This window comes from Sarcophilus harrisii, chromosome 4 (genome assembly GCF_902635505.1).
Source record: "Sarcophilus harrisii chromosome 4, mSarHar1.11, whole genome shotgun sequence".
In the NCBI taxonomy this organism is placed as follows: domain Eukaryota; kingdom Metazoa; phylum Chordata; class Mammalia; order Dasyuromorphia; family Dasyuridae; genus Sarcophilus; species Sarcophilus harrisii.
In genome coordinates this window covers 383,279,720-383,295,214 of record NC_045429.1, presented here as the reverse complement: position 1 = coordinate 383,295,214, position 15,495 = coordinate 383,279,720, and the positions used below count along the sequence as shown (strand labels likewise).

General features: G+C 36.0%; 1 protein-coding gene across 1 annotated transcript in view; it reads right to left on the bottom strand.

Annotated features, from left to right (window-relative positions):
• Positions 1-15,495, bottom strand: part of KIF26B (kinesin family member 26B) — a 612,624-nt gene that overhangs the window by 399,201 nt on the left and 197,928 nt on the right. The window lies entirely within an intron of this gene.

The window sequence follows — 15,495 nt, the reverse complement described above, 5'->3', positions numbered from 1 at the left end:
AAATTAAATATATTTATAACCTGTGATGATCGCGTATTTTAAAATCAGCTAGAGTCAGGAATTCAGGTTAAGGGAAAACCCTCGATCTTTATTCTTTGTGGAGGTGAAGGGGGATGGCGATAGGAATGTGAGCAGCCATGACACAAACCCGGCCAGCAGTCTCTCTGCCTCTCTCTCTCCACCCATACAAATCCTCTCTGTGTCTTTCCTATACAACACATCAAAACTTGAACAAAGAGTGAGCGGAGCCATTTTTTCTCCAAGCATATATTAATAGAGTATCATCCAATTACTATTTAGTCTCATGTGCTTGGGACCTCAGTGTATCAACTTGAGCTTCAGCCCATTACAATAACCTGAACCAGAGAAGACTCAAATTGAGAATCAGAACCCACAGCTATTTTCAAAAGGAAGGTCACTGGAAGACTTTTTTTTAATACAAAAAGGATAATAAAAGGAAGTTGAGAAGAAAATACAAACAGAACATTTTAAAAAGTAAAATGTAAAATTTATTATATATATATATATATATATATATTTTAAAAATAACTTGTATGAAATGGATTTCATGGTTTCCTATAGAATATATTTTTGTGTTCTGCTGAAATGTTCTTTTTTGATGTTTAAATTCAGAATACAAATAAAAACTATTTTCCCCAAGTATTTCAGGGACTACCCTAGCAAAGAGTGATTATATTTGGCTTTGAAAGAATAAGGAACAATAGGGCAAAATTGCAAAGAGGCAGATTTCTGCTCAATATAAATAAAAAAAATACTACCAAAAATGTAATTGTTTGTTAAAAAAAAAAAAAAAACACTACCAAAAGTGGAATGGTTTTCCTCAGAAGGTAGTAGATTCCCTCTGAAAAGAGGCCTTCAGAAAAAGGCTGGACAACCAACTTATTGGAAATTTCTTCTAAAAGGATCTAGGGATCTTCTGAAACATGTATGCTTCGGCATAAAGAAGAGTGGGCAAGAAACAGACAAGACAAACTCACCACCATCAAGACCAAACTCACCATCACCTCAATTCAGACTGATGATGGGGTCTAAACAGCTGTTTCTCTACAGAATAATGTGGAAGACAATTCTATCTGTCCCTAAAAGATGAGTAAATTGAAGACAGACATCCCAGTCCCACAATACATTAGGTAAAAAAAATTCATAACAAAGTTTTCTGGAAAAAAATACAAATCCTGTGGCTCTGGTATATTTTTAAAGCATGATAGTAATCAGATAAGAGATATTATAAAGGGATGAAGTAATCTTGAAGGGTAAAAAGTTATGAATTAGGAGTAAAAATGGGAAGGTCTGGGAGACTGAGAAGAGTTAATAAAGCAGAAAGAAGGGAAGTAGGAGGAAAACTCATTTTTTTAAAAATTGGAAGAATGATAACCTAAGAAACAGATCAAATGATCAGGCTGATTTCAGAAAAGCCTTAAATGAACTGATACTAGGTGAAGTGAGTAGAACTAAGAGAATATTGTACATGGCAACAAGAAGATTATGTGATGATGGACTTGGCTCTTTTCAACCATGAGATGATTCACAGCAATTTCAATAGACTTGAGATGGAAAAGCTATCTGCATCCAGACGGAGGACTATGAGGACTAAATGTGGATCTAAGCATGATATTTTCACCTTTTTGCTATTGTTGTTCGTTTGCTTGTTTCTTCTTTCTCTCATTTTTTTTGCTTTAGATTTGATTTCTCTTATGCAGCATGATGAATAAGGAAATATGTTTAGAAGAAATGCACATGTTTGATCTATGTTGGAGCGCTTGTTGTCTTGAGGAGGGGAAAGGATGGAAGAAAGGGAGAAAAATTTGGAACACAAGATTTTTCAGAGTTGAATGTTGAGAACTATTTTAGCATCCATTTGAAAAAATAAAATGCTATTAAAATTTTTAAAAATTAAAAGAAAGAGATTGAGGACAATAGCACAGAAGATTCAGGAAAGGTGGGGAATGAGAGGAGAGAGGAAGGCAAAGAAAGCCATGTATGTGTTCTGAGGCTAGCAAGAAAAATAGTTTGACTTACATTAAAATTTTTTTTCAAATAATTTCTGTCATGCTCAGGGGGCCCATGTGAGTTATAACAACTTAAATGTTAATAATATTTTAATGGTACAGAAAAATAAAATCAGTAGAACCAAGAAAACAACTTAGAGTAACCATAATAATATAAATTTTAAAAAGCATTGAAATGCAGCTCACTCTGATTAATTGTGATGAGCAGTCTAGGTCCCTAAGGAAAGATGATGAACCACACTTCCATCTTCTAGGTGGTGAGTGAAACATCATGGATACCAAATGTTACACACACTGTCAGATAGACTATATTGGTTGATTTGCTTACCTATTTTTTCCTACTTTACAAAGAAGGGGTTTCTATAAGAAGGTTGTTACAGCACAGACACCAATAAACATTTTTTATAAGAAAGAAAATTATAAATGCATTGATAATCCAATAAAACCATGATAGAATTTAAACAGTTAAAATAGGAGGGAAAGATAAACCAAGAATCTCTTTATTTGCTTTTATATCAGTTTACCGGATGTTGATTTTGTGGGCTTTTTAAAAAAAATGCAGCCTTTACATGAATTATATTAAAATCCTGAAGGAACAGAGGTAACATGAAGTTTATTTCTTTTATCCAGTGGGAATATATGTTATGGTAGGAACAGCCAGCTTTTATGTAAAACAATAGATTTTATTTTTGAAAGTTGTTAGCAAATTCCAACCTCAAATCTCAAATGGCTTCAATCTAAAATTTATTAACTATCTCCAATAGATCTACCACAACCAAAATCATTCACATTCCAAGTATATTAGAGATTAATTTTTCTACTTTCTAACTATAAACATATTTAGAAGTGAAGTCAGTTACCCAGAATATGTCTTTACCATTTTTGATTAGTTTGAAGACTGCTAATTTAAAAAAAAAAAAAAGTAACCAACATTATTTTGAGCCTCTATTCTCTGTTTTTTGAGCTGGGTTGTTTTTTTGTTTTTTTTGTTTTTCTGATATGTATACTTAAAGTTAATGGCCTTTTTCCTGTTTCTCTTCCCCTCTCCCCATTTCATAGTATAATTAATTGTATTATATACCTGGGTCATTAACTCCTTTTCTAAGATTTCTAATGGGCAATAAGGTTCACTAAAGAAACATTAGAGGTTCTGAAGCACTGAGTTCAAATCCCAGCTAATCTGCACATGGATTGATAAGAGCCACTGAAATGGTAAATTGAACCAGCTTAAGTTTTAGCTCAAGTTTAAATGGGTATAGTTAGGAATACTGACTTCACCAGAAAGGTTGTAAGAAGATAACTGGAAAAATGTACCAAGAAATAGAGACGTCCCATATGGACATAAATTCCTACTCTCCTTTTCTATTACTATTGCTTTCTTTTCATTTAACTCTCTCCCCACTCATCCAAACACTTAGTAGCCCCTTAAATATAAGAAAAATACCAAAATGGCTAAAAATGGCTATGAAATGCTTTGGAAAAGTTTCCCACTTTATATTTTGCTGAATATAGAGAAACATCTAACTAAAATATGTACTCATGCCTACACCACAGTCAATTCTTAAAATGAAACCTATTGAAGGCAAGGCTTCATGCATAACATCTTTAAGTCTTTTTCAAACATGTAACATTGCATTCTATCCTCAATGAATATATAATATAAATCACCAATAATGAAAAACAAGGACATTTAGCAAGAGAGAAGGACAAATGACTATTGGGATGTCATGTCATGACATCTTTCATGAGTCACTTACTATATAATCCAAATAGTAATTATCCTTTATAAAAATTGATACAAAGATATTGAGTTGCTATTCATTTTGGATTTTAAAAGTTTGGAAATTCAAATGTAAACTAAAAAAATGTCAATTTCACCAGATCAAAAGATTTAGACCTAAAGGGGAATGCTAAGGCCAGCTGGTCCAGGACTTCTTAAACTTTTTCCACTCATGACCCATTTTTGCCCCAGAAATTTTTATGCAATGCAGGGTATATAGGTATATAAAATAGATGTACAAATCAAACATTTACTAATAATTAATTATAATTTTATGACTATTAAATTCAGTTATATAACTCCATATGGGTCATTACCCACAGTTAAAGAAGCTTTGACTTAGTCTAACCCCTTCATTTTATAGTTGGGGAAATTAAAGTCCAAAAGTTGTAGTAAAGTCAAACATAGGATTAGAATTCTGGTCGATTTACTTAATATCATATGTCTAAAATTGGAAAGAACCTTAGAAGTTATTTGGTCCACTCTTCAGATATCATGGCGAGGGGGAGAGAGAGAGGGAGAGATACAGAACAAGCATTTATTAAGTACCTAGGGTATGCCAGAAATTTACCAATATCCTCACAACAATCTTGGTTGGAGGCGCTTATTATTATCCCTATTTTATTTATAAATGAGGAAATTGAACAAACAGGGATTAAGTATCTTACTCAGAGATACATTACAATACAGTGTCTAAGGCTGAATTTGAATTCAGGTCTTTCTAACTCCAGACCAGGCACCTTAAACACTTAATACTTAGCTGAATTAAAGGATATAAAGGCTGGAATTTGAACTCATGTCTTTGTTCTCCTAAACCAATGTTCTTTCCACTGCAACATGTAGACTACTTCCCAAATGAACCATAACTTATTTTTTAAAATACACCTCCCTTTTTCACCAAAATTTCTCCTCTCAAATTCAAACTATATTTTTCTTTTAATGATACCAGAGCACATTTCCTTCTTTAAGGGAACTTTTGTGTCAGAAATCTACTTCTTATAATGAGTTTCAGCTCCTGGTACTTGAAAATTAATAGAGTAAAGTGAAGTGAATTAGCTAGGCTGAACAAGATGTATATTGGCAGTCTAAGCCAGTAAAAAGTAACATTAATATGAAATTGCCAACCTGTGAGCATATCAATAGAGAAGAGTAAATCAGCAAGGCTGCCTGGGCAGGAGAAATTTAGCCCATTAAGCTGATGGCAAAAGGGTCACAGGGATGACCAGAAAGCACAATTTTACCTGATGAATGACATAATATTTCTTGCCACTGCAAGTGATAGCCATTGTATTAGAGCAGTATCTTGTGCAGACTTGGAGAAGTGGTCATTAGACCCCTCTATATAGTTATCCCTTCCACACTGAGGGAGTTAGGAGCATGGTACTCTCCCATCCCCAGCTTTGTGATCTAGACAATATATATAAACATTTTTGGTCCTCCCTACATACAGGAAAGTCTGAATTAGTGTGATACTAAAAATAAAAATGTTGATATTATACAATTCTATACATACATATTTTATGCATTTTTGAATTTCTAAACTTTTTTCTGCATCATCTTTGCTGACCTTTGCATGCTGTCTGTGGCTTCCACAAAATTCCCCATAAAATTCCCATTTAATTTCTTATGCCAACTGGTGATATTTCTAAACCATTATGGGGAAAGTTGCAAGGTAGAAGGGATAACTATACTGAAGAGATATAGCCACGTTACAGATGCTCTGGGGTTTCCCCCACAAATCTATTCTCTGGACTACTATTGAACCTTTGTGGCTACCCAGAAACACTGATGACAAAATCTCCCCCAGTGACTCAAATATGGCCACTTGGGCCAAAATTAAAGGTTATCTTATCTAACTCATTAGCTTTTCTTAAAAGAATAAAAGCAGAATAGCTAATAGAGCCAGTTTTATTCAATTAATTTTCCACAAAAAATCTCAAGAGTCAACATCTATCTCAATACCATTTCATAATATAGTGATTCATTAGGGTTTTATTGAGGCTTATTGGGTCATTTGTCCATTCTCTTACTGATCCTGTATTGTTAAGTTTTTTAGACTGTGTTCAGCTTCTTATAGTTCCTCCCTCCCTGTCAGATGTCACTGTGCCAGTGGACCTATTTTTGCCAGGCTTCCCCACCCTCCATCTCCTAACCTGCTATATCTATGAAATCAGATAATCAGGCTTATTAGAACTTTTTGTAAACTAAAAGTTAGCAGGTTTTGAGGAAAACCTAAGAGACTTCTAAAATTTATAAATTTTAGTGTTAGGATTTTCTGAACTTATTTTTATAACTCAGAGGTCATTTTTGCTTCCATCCTGATTCATAACTACATTCTAGGTAACTGAGGTTCTTAGGTAAATTATTTCTAGGCAAGTATAATGCTCCTAGGGATATATGTACACATATGTATGTGGGGGGTAGGACTATCATACAAAAGTAATCTAGTTCTTAAGGAACCACCAAACAAGGATGCATCAAAAACACTAAAGATAAATGATCGTTAAAGAGTTCTATGGGGCAGCTAGGTGGCACAGTGGATAGAGCACCAGCCCTGAAGTCAGGAGGACCTGAGTTTAAATCTGGCCTCAGACACCTAATGTTTCCTAGTTATGTGATTGTGACTAAGTCACTTAACTCAGGGAAAAAAAGAGTCCTGTGGGAAGAAAACAATGTGCACTCAGGTAAAGTCAAATCAACCAATCTTTATTAATCTTCTCTAGTGTGATAGTTAAGGTCCTGGAAATACAAAAAGAGGAAAGGGAAAACTCACAGTCTAATGGAGGGAGACAAAATAGGAAAAAAAAGTATGTACAAGCAAAATATATACAGAATAAATTGAAAGTAGACTCAGAGAGAAGGCATTAAGATGAAGGACTGGGAAAAGCCTCTTCCAGATTCTAGGTAATAATGGTGAAATGTCGTTGTACAATCAGAAACTCCTAAATGTTCTCCTGTCATAGTTTAAGTGTCTTTCACCTGATAAATCCAGGTACCTCCTAATTTAGAATATTTCTCTAAAGAGTCAGAGTCCTATCCACTATTCCCCCACCCACTCCCCACCGACATGGTCACTTTTGAAGAGAATCTAAGTCAACAATGGGATAATTGGCTGCCTTTTCCCGAAGTCATTATAAACTCCTGTGTGGTTGTTAATCAGATGATAGGAGATAAACCAAAATTCCTAGCCAGGCTATCAGTTTCATTTAAAATTGCCTATTTGGAGAAGAGCCAGGCTTTCCACTTTAATGAAGTTGGCCTTGAAATATCTGGAGGAGAGATACAGGGCTATAATGGAGTGCCATCTGCATTCAGAGCTTGGTGTAGGAAAGTACATTGGTCCAGAAGATAATGAGTTAAAAAAAAAATAACAAAAGCCCTGGGATACTTCAGGAAATTTTTTTCCAGCCCTCCAAACCCCTAGCCTATACAATCTTTGTCAGTACCCAAAGGGCACATGATATATATTTGACAAGGGACTTAAGATGCCTTTTCTCAATCCATAAAATGGGAAGAAAAATCCCTACAGTACCTATGTCACAAAGTTAAGAAGTTTAAATACAGTTACATAGGTATACTTATAAACATATGTGTATATACAGAAGATAAAGAAAGAGAAGAGAGAGCGAGGGAGGAAGAGAGAGAGAGACAGAAAGAGGAGGAGGGAAAAAGAAAAGAGACAGAGGCAGAGAGGGGGAGGGAGAAGGGAGAGAGACAAAGACAGAGACAGAGAGACAGGGGGAGGGAGAAAGAAGAGAGAAGAGGGGGAAAGGAAAAGGGAGAGATAGGGGAGGGAAGGGAAGAGAGAAAGAGGAGGGAGAGAGAAAGAGAGGGAGGGAGGAAAGGAAGAAGGGAGAGAGAGACAGAGAGAGAGAGAGAGAGAGAGAGAGAGAGAGAGAGAGAGAGAGAAGGAAAGGGGAAGGAGAGAGACAAAGACACAAACAGAGAAAAACAGAGAGACAGAGAGATCATATCAATATCAAAATATTTCTCTTTACATATCTCACTTTGCCTGGGAGGGACAGCAATCTTTTCTTTCTAGAAATAGCTACCACTACCTACTACTATATTATTATATTACTATCTGCTACATACTAACAGTATCATAGTTTTTCATTCACCATCTTCAGTAGCCAGAAACTAATGTTCAGTAGTTGAAAAGGGTAGATGTGCAGAAATAAGTCAGGATTCTAAACTGCAGTAGGATTAAAACTGAGTCTATGTCCACATGATGCATGTTAAAAAGTGTTTCCCCTAGGAATAGGGACCACCAGGTCACTTGAGGAAGGGTAAAACTAACACATATCAGGAAATATGTAGTAGGTTAAAAAGCTACCATGTTGATCAGTAATGGGATTAAGCCCATGAGTGACTACTGCATTTCCATCTTGAGTGAGATAGGGAGACTTAGTCTCAAAACAAAAATGGGGTATTTAGTAAAGACCATTCCATGCAATTCTACACTAATTTATACCTCCCCTCTGCCAGGAAATAGTTAAAGAAAACATGAAAATGTACAAGAAAAAGACCACACACAGTTCTTTCTATCAATGTCCCCAGGCAGCCAAGCTACACAGCAACACTAGACTAGCCATCAAAAGATTGTATGTCTGTCTCACTGAGCTGTTGGACCTGATGCAGAAAGATGAGTTTTCTGACAATCTTTTACTACTTTCTTATTTCCTTGCTAATTCAGATCTATGTTTTGAATAACTGAGGTTATCAGATATACAACATGTTTTACAAGGTCATGCAATGTGCTGCTGTGTATATACACAGGTCACATGTCATATATCCAGGGAATAAAAAGAAATTTAATTCAATTCATCAAACATTTACAAAACATTGATTTACCAGCTACATCGCTAAAGATATAGAGACAAAAATGAGATAATGTCTGTCTTCAAGGAATTTACATTTTTTTTCATCAAATAGAGTTATATGAACAGGTAAGTAAATACAAAAATATGGGAATAGGAACTAGACCTGTTATTTCATTGATGTTGGGAGTTTATTGTGAGAAGCTCCCTCTACCAAGGCAAGTTGGCACCTTCTCTGAAACTTAAAATATTAGGGAGTTGCCTGCAAAATGAAAGTGTCGTGACTTGCCCAGAGTCACCCAGCGAGAGACAGAACGTGATTTCAGGCTTTTTTTATTCTGAAGTTGGTTCTTTAAATACCAAATATGAAATATATTCAAGGGGAGAACATATCCCTAACAACTAGAGGAATCAGAACTGTGTAGTGAATAAGGTGCTTTAGAACCCAACCAGGGATCACCATCTTGGAAATCTTACTTACTTTTAAAGCCTAATTCAACCACCATATCCTTTGAGCTAGTCCTTGAAAAGGACTGAAATTGAAGGGAAAGGGCATTCTAGCTAGGGCAGAGGGGAAGCCTGAGTAAAGGTGTAATGATGGGAAATAAATGTTAAGTTTAGGAAACAGCAAATAAGCTAGTTGGGCTGGAACATGGAATACATGAAAACAATTGCCTCTGAAATATGTATTAAAAGGGAAATTTTCAGGTTGTGAAGGGCTGCCAGGCTAGGGACTTTAATTTTTTTTCCCTTAGAACTAATAGAGTGATAGTGAAAAAAAATTCAGCAGAGTAAAGGAAGATCATTTTGTCACTTGGAGGACATCTATCATTATTTTGTCATATAGAGGACAAAATAGGAAGAGAGACTGGGAGTAAGGACATCAGTTAAAAATCTCTGACAATAAACTAAGATATCATGGGGGATTAAGAGGAGATGGCAATTCCAGACCTATATCCAGAGCATTCTTATTCATTGAGCAGTCCTTCATCTACCCTCTTCCAAAATGAGTTTCAACATGATCTCATCCTATGTCATACAAGGATACATCTGAAATTTGGAAATTTGAAGCATGGAAAGGATCCTTTTATGATTCTTATTCAATGGGGGATGAACACCAGTGAATTTCACTGTTGGATCATAGTCAACAGGTAGGTCTTGAGTGTTAATTAAGTCACTGAGACTGAGAAAGCTACGATAAGATCTATAAAGATATGTGGGAATTAGATATAGGATGAATACAAAGTAAATCAATCCAAGTTAAGGTACACAGGAATTATGAAGATCTCAGGATAATCTCTGGGGCCAAGTGGAAAAACATAGAACAGAAATGGTAGTGGAGGGTGAGTCATACAGGAAAACAGAAAGGTCTGCTGCCCTCAAGATTAGCAAGCTAGGATTATGGGAAAGGGTAATGGATTTGGAAGACAAAGAACTGGATTCAAATCTTATACCTTCTATTTGTGGTTCCTGTTACACTTAGGCAATTCAAAAATCTTTATTAAGTGCTTAACCACTGGAAAGTTTTGTGTCTTGGCACAAGCAGACAGAATGATCCCCACTCATTCCCACATCTCTACCCCCATCTCTTAAAAGATTTTACATTCTTTTGATCCTGTGATATCAAACTCAAACAGATCCCTGAAGGCCACATGTTCACTTAGAAAACAACAAATTAATATTCTCTTTTATTTATTGTATTTTTATTTATTGTGTTAGTCACATGTTACATTTAAATCTAGTTGGGAACCACTCGGGAACCACTGACCATGAGTTTAACACCTTTCTGTTCTAGTTTAATTATTCTCTCTTTAAGCAAGTTTCATTTTCTGCAAGAAGTCTCTCCCAGTCCCCCTTAGTCTTGGTGCCTTCCCTATGAGACATATGGATGGAGGGAGGGATGGATGGATGGATGGATGTGTATGTAGACACTATATATATATATATATATATATATATATATATACATATATGTATATAATAAATATAGATTTCTTTTTTGTATATAGTTGTTCGCAGATTGTGTGACCCTACTTCCCCCACCCATCCCTCCCATTAAATTGAAGACTCCTTAGCAGCAGGAATTTCTCACCTTTTTTTTTGGATCCCCAACTCTTAGTTCAGTCTGGCACATAGTAGGCATTTAATAAAGGCTAATTAACTGAGAAGACCACATAGAAACAAAGCATCAGACTCTAACAGACTTTGATTAGCTATAGCAGTGTGTTATCCTAGGCCCTTTTTCCTATCCTAAATAAGAATGAATGATCAGTAGAAGAGAGATTAAAAGTGAAGACAGCAGAAAACCAATTAGATAGTTAAAATATTCAGGGACCAAGGGTTCTTAGCCTTTTTTACTTTGTTATTATTTTGCATCATGGACCCCTTAGACAGTTTGGTAAAGCCCAGTGGATTCCTTCTCAGAATTTTTAAGTGCATAAAATAAAATCCACAGAATTACAAAGGATGTAGGATTTTGTAGGCAACTGAGTGAGACCATGGCTCGGAATGCCGAATGTGAAGTCAGGAAGCCCTGACTTCAAACCCTGCATTGGACACATATTAACTGTGTTACAATAGGTAAGTCCTTTGACTTCCCAGTCTCCATTATCCCACCTGTAAAATGGAAATAGTAATAGCAGCTAATATCTTATGAAGATCTAGTGAGAATGCATGCATACACACAATCCTTTGTAAACTATAAAGTGCCATATAAATATTAACTATCATTATTGAAATATAGTTATTAAAATATATGTAGTATTATGTTACATTTCACATATTTCATTGAAATGCAGTTATTAAAATACATGTATCATTATATTACATCATATATATTTTACTGAAATATGATTATTAAAATATATGAATTATATTACATTATACATATTTTATTGAAATCAAGTTATTAAAATACATCTGTTACATTCTACTGAAATAGTTATTAAAATATCTTGTATATGCACATATATTTATATAATATTCAGAAACAAGTTCATCAATCCCAGTTTAGGAACACCCAATAGAAGTTTCTGATAATCAGTCTCAGAGTAGCCCAGTTCAAAAGAGGAGCCTTTTGAAGCTGGTTAAAGTGTTACTCCTACAAGAAACCACAAACTACCACTTGAGCTAATTCCTCCTCCTGGATCCTCTCTGGTTCTGCTTTGCCAGCTCCCCTCAATGGCAGCCCCTAAAACCTAGCACCTATAACTAGGACTGCAGTGGAAGTCAAGAGACTCCCATTCTAAAATCAGCTCTATTACTGATTTGCTGGATGGTTTTAGCATCATTCCTTGGTCTTTGGGCTTCAATTTTCTTATGTGTAGCACCGAATAAAGGGATTGGGAGGCTACATGGTATGTTGAGCCAGTCACAGAAGATGACCTTCCGACTTTCTGGATGAACATTTCCCATGTTGGTTTAATCCCATGTGGAGCAGCAGAAATCACTGAAGGCCTAAGGTCTTTGACCTGTGGAATCCTGTAAGGCAGGTGCTTTGGGACCTACCCTCTTTTCACAACCCCTAGGGCTTCTGACCTACAAGTCACTGGCAGGGTTGAGCTGGTGGAATGCTCTTATTTGCAGCAACAGCAAAGACCTAGGTGGTACTGCTTTCAAAGCCAAGAAAGCAAAGGCAATTAGCCTGCTATTAATCAGTCCCTTTACAAGGCAGCCTTCCTTAGGTCCTGGGAAGGCATTTTAATAACATTTCTAGAGATGAGCAATTAGTAAAACACAAACTCATTTAGTATGCAGAAGACACAGCTAGCTCTGAAATGCGTCACCAAGGATTTTCAGGCTGATTAGTAAATAGATTTGCCTTTTCAGAGGCACCTTGCAGAAGACCCAGTTTCTTAAACCATATGTCACATGTGAGATCTCATAACTGAAGGTGCAGGTTGTGAAATTAGGATTTATTATCAGTGAATACCTATTTTATATACCTATATATCCAAGGTCATGTAAGACTTTCTTGGGTGAAAAGGGGTCATAAATGGCAAAAGTTTAAGCCATAAGTCAAAAGACACCTTCTAATTCCTTGCCCAAAGGTCTATAAATTCAAGGCAGCAAGTACCAGCTGACTTTGATGGATTGAAAACAGAGAAGACCACACCTCAAATCACAGGATCATGTATCTATGGGTGGAAGGGACCCCAGAGGCCAGATAGACCAACCCACTCTTTGGTGCTTCACAGATATTGCATTTTTTACACACTGAAGATTTATAGCAACCCTATGTTGAGCAAGTTTATCGGCGCTATTTTTCCAACAGTACGTGCTCACACTGTGTCTCTGTCCCATTTTGGTAATTTTTGCAGTTTCAAACTTGTTCAATATAACTATTATGGTGATCTGAGAGCAGTGATCTTTGATGTTATTCTTATAATTTCTTTAGGGCACCATGACCTATACCCATATAAGACAGAAGATTTTATCCATAAATGTTGAGAGTATTCTGATCCTCCACTAATTAGCCATTCTCCCATCTCTCCTTCTCAAGTTTCCTATAATATTGAAATTAGGCCAATTAGCAACTCTACAACAGCCTTAATCAATGGGGCAAACTTCATTGTTGTCATTTTTTTAAATTTCCATAGCCACCCTAACCTTCAACAACTAACACTCTCATCAGTCAGCACCATCAACAGTGAAAGAAGACACTTCACTAGCAAAAAGATTATGATTTGTTAAAGGTTTAGATGATGGTTAGCATATTTTAGCAATGTAAATTGTTTTTAGACATAATACTAATGCTCATTTAATAGACCGAAGTCTAGTGTAAATGTAACTTTTATATGTACCAGGAGCCAAAAAATCCATGTGCTTTTTCTGCAGTGGTGTGAAATTGAATCCACCATATCTCCCAGTATTTCTGAACAAGGAAAACACACAGATCGGAAAACACATCAGGCAATAGTATTTGAATTCGGGTCATCTAACCAGACGAAAGGCTTCTTTCCACAGCAATTCTGCTGACTTTTCTCTTTCTCTCCCTCATCCCCTTCTTCAAAGCTCTTAGTCTTTCTATATTTCTACCTTCATATGACAGAAGAGCCTAGGTTCCGGTGGTCATTCCAACTATTTGTTGGAGAAATAATTGATATCATCATTACACATTTATATCTCTCTTCAGTTAAAAAAAACTACACCACCCCCAAAAAAGATCCTTTTCTTCACAATAACCCTGAAAGGTATCTCAAAGAAATAGACTGTGTTTATGCAGCTAGTCAGGAGAAGGAAGAGTCAAATTCCTGATTCCAAATCCAGTGTTCTTTCCATTCCATCTTATCCCATCCCATCCCAAACACTAAGATGTAGAGAGAAGCAGAGAGGCCATTTGGCAGACCCCCCTCATTTTACACACAATGAGGTCCTTAGAGGCCAAAGTCACATGTGGCAAGGGGTAGAACTAGGTTCTCAACACAAGTCATAAATAATAACAACACAGGGTTGTTATGAGGATCAAATGAAAGAGGATATACACAATCCTTGGCAAGCCACAGGATGCTATGTAAATATTAGCTATCATTACATTTAAATGCAGTTATTAAATATGTGTGTTTATAAATGTTTATGTGTATGTAGATAAATGTTTATGTATGTGTATATATGTATATATGTGTGTATATAAATGTTTATATGTGTGTATATAGATAAAGTTGTAGGGTTTACATATATATATATATATATATATATATATATTATATAACACAACTTCATCAATTCCAATTTAGGAACTCCCAATAGAAGTTTCAGACAAATAGGAAGCTGAGTGACTTACTTGTCCAAGTAAAACAAGGTCCAGAGAGCTTGCAGAATCATATGATCATACATTCATAGAGATGAAAAGGACCTCAGAAGCCATCTGGTCCTGCCTTTTTATTTTATAATAAGGACACTGAAAATTGAAAGTGACTTGTCCAGGGTCATGCAAGCATTAAGCTCTAGAAGGAGAATTTGAGTCCAATACCTCTCACTCCAATCCAACATTCTTTTCACTATATTACAACCTCCTAACCACTCAGCAATTAAGTTGCAGATCCTAGAATCCAAGTTTTTGGTGATTTTTTTTCTCCTAGCTGAATACATTGTTCCCTATATTATAGCCTAGCTGCATGGTCTAATATGGAGGCATATCTGAATTTTCAATCTATTTGCTTTCAGCCTATAAATATAAGCCACTCTTTATAGAAGAGGGACTATGATATATAGTTAGCATTTATACAGTACTTTGAGGTTTGCAAAACAATGGTATCATTTTTATCCCCATTCTGCAGATGAGAAAACTGAGACAAGCAGAAATTAAATGACTTGCCCATAATAACATACCTACAGAAGCCAAATTTGAACTCGAACCCTTCTGACTCCAGAACCAATGTACCATCCCCTGCTTTACCTAATTGTTTCCATATTAATCAAATCACAGGTCCAGGTCCTTTTCGAGTTATAGAAATGAAGGGATTGATTAGAAGATTTCTAAATTTCCTTTCTTGCTTAAAAAAAAACTAGGAAGAAAAGGTCTTTGGAAAAAGTGACAAAGATATCCTTCTCAAAGAGGCCAGAAATGATTGGTTCTAAACTGATACTGATGCTGAGAATCACAGGGTTTGTAACTGGCCATTCCTCCCAGACTTTCCTTGGTCTAGTCCCAGCGGTCATTTTTCCCCCAGATTCACATGATGGGCTGCTATGATAGCCTCCATTTCACCCAGCATGAAACACACAGAGCCATTGGCAGGGGGCTGTTAATGTAACATCAGTAATGTGAGAGCTTGGGGGGAAAAAAAGAGAGAAAAGGGAAAATGTGACTGAGTTGGGGAGTCTGAAATAAATGGATAGAAGCTCGGACCAAACAAAGACTCTT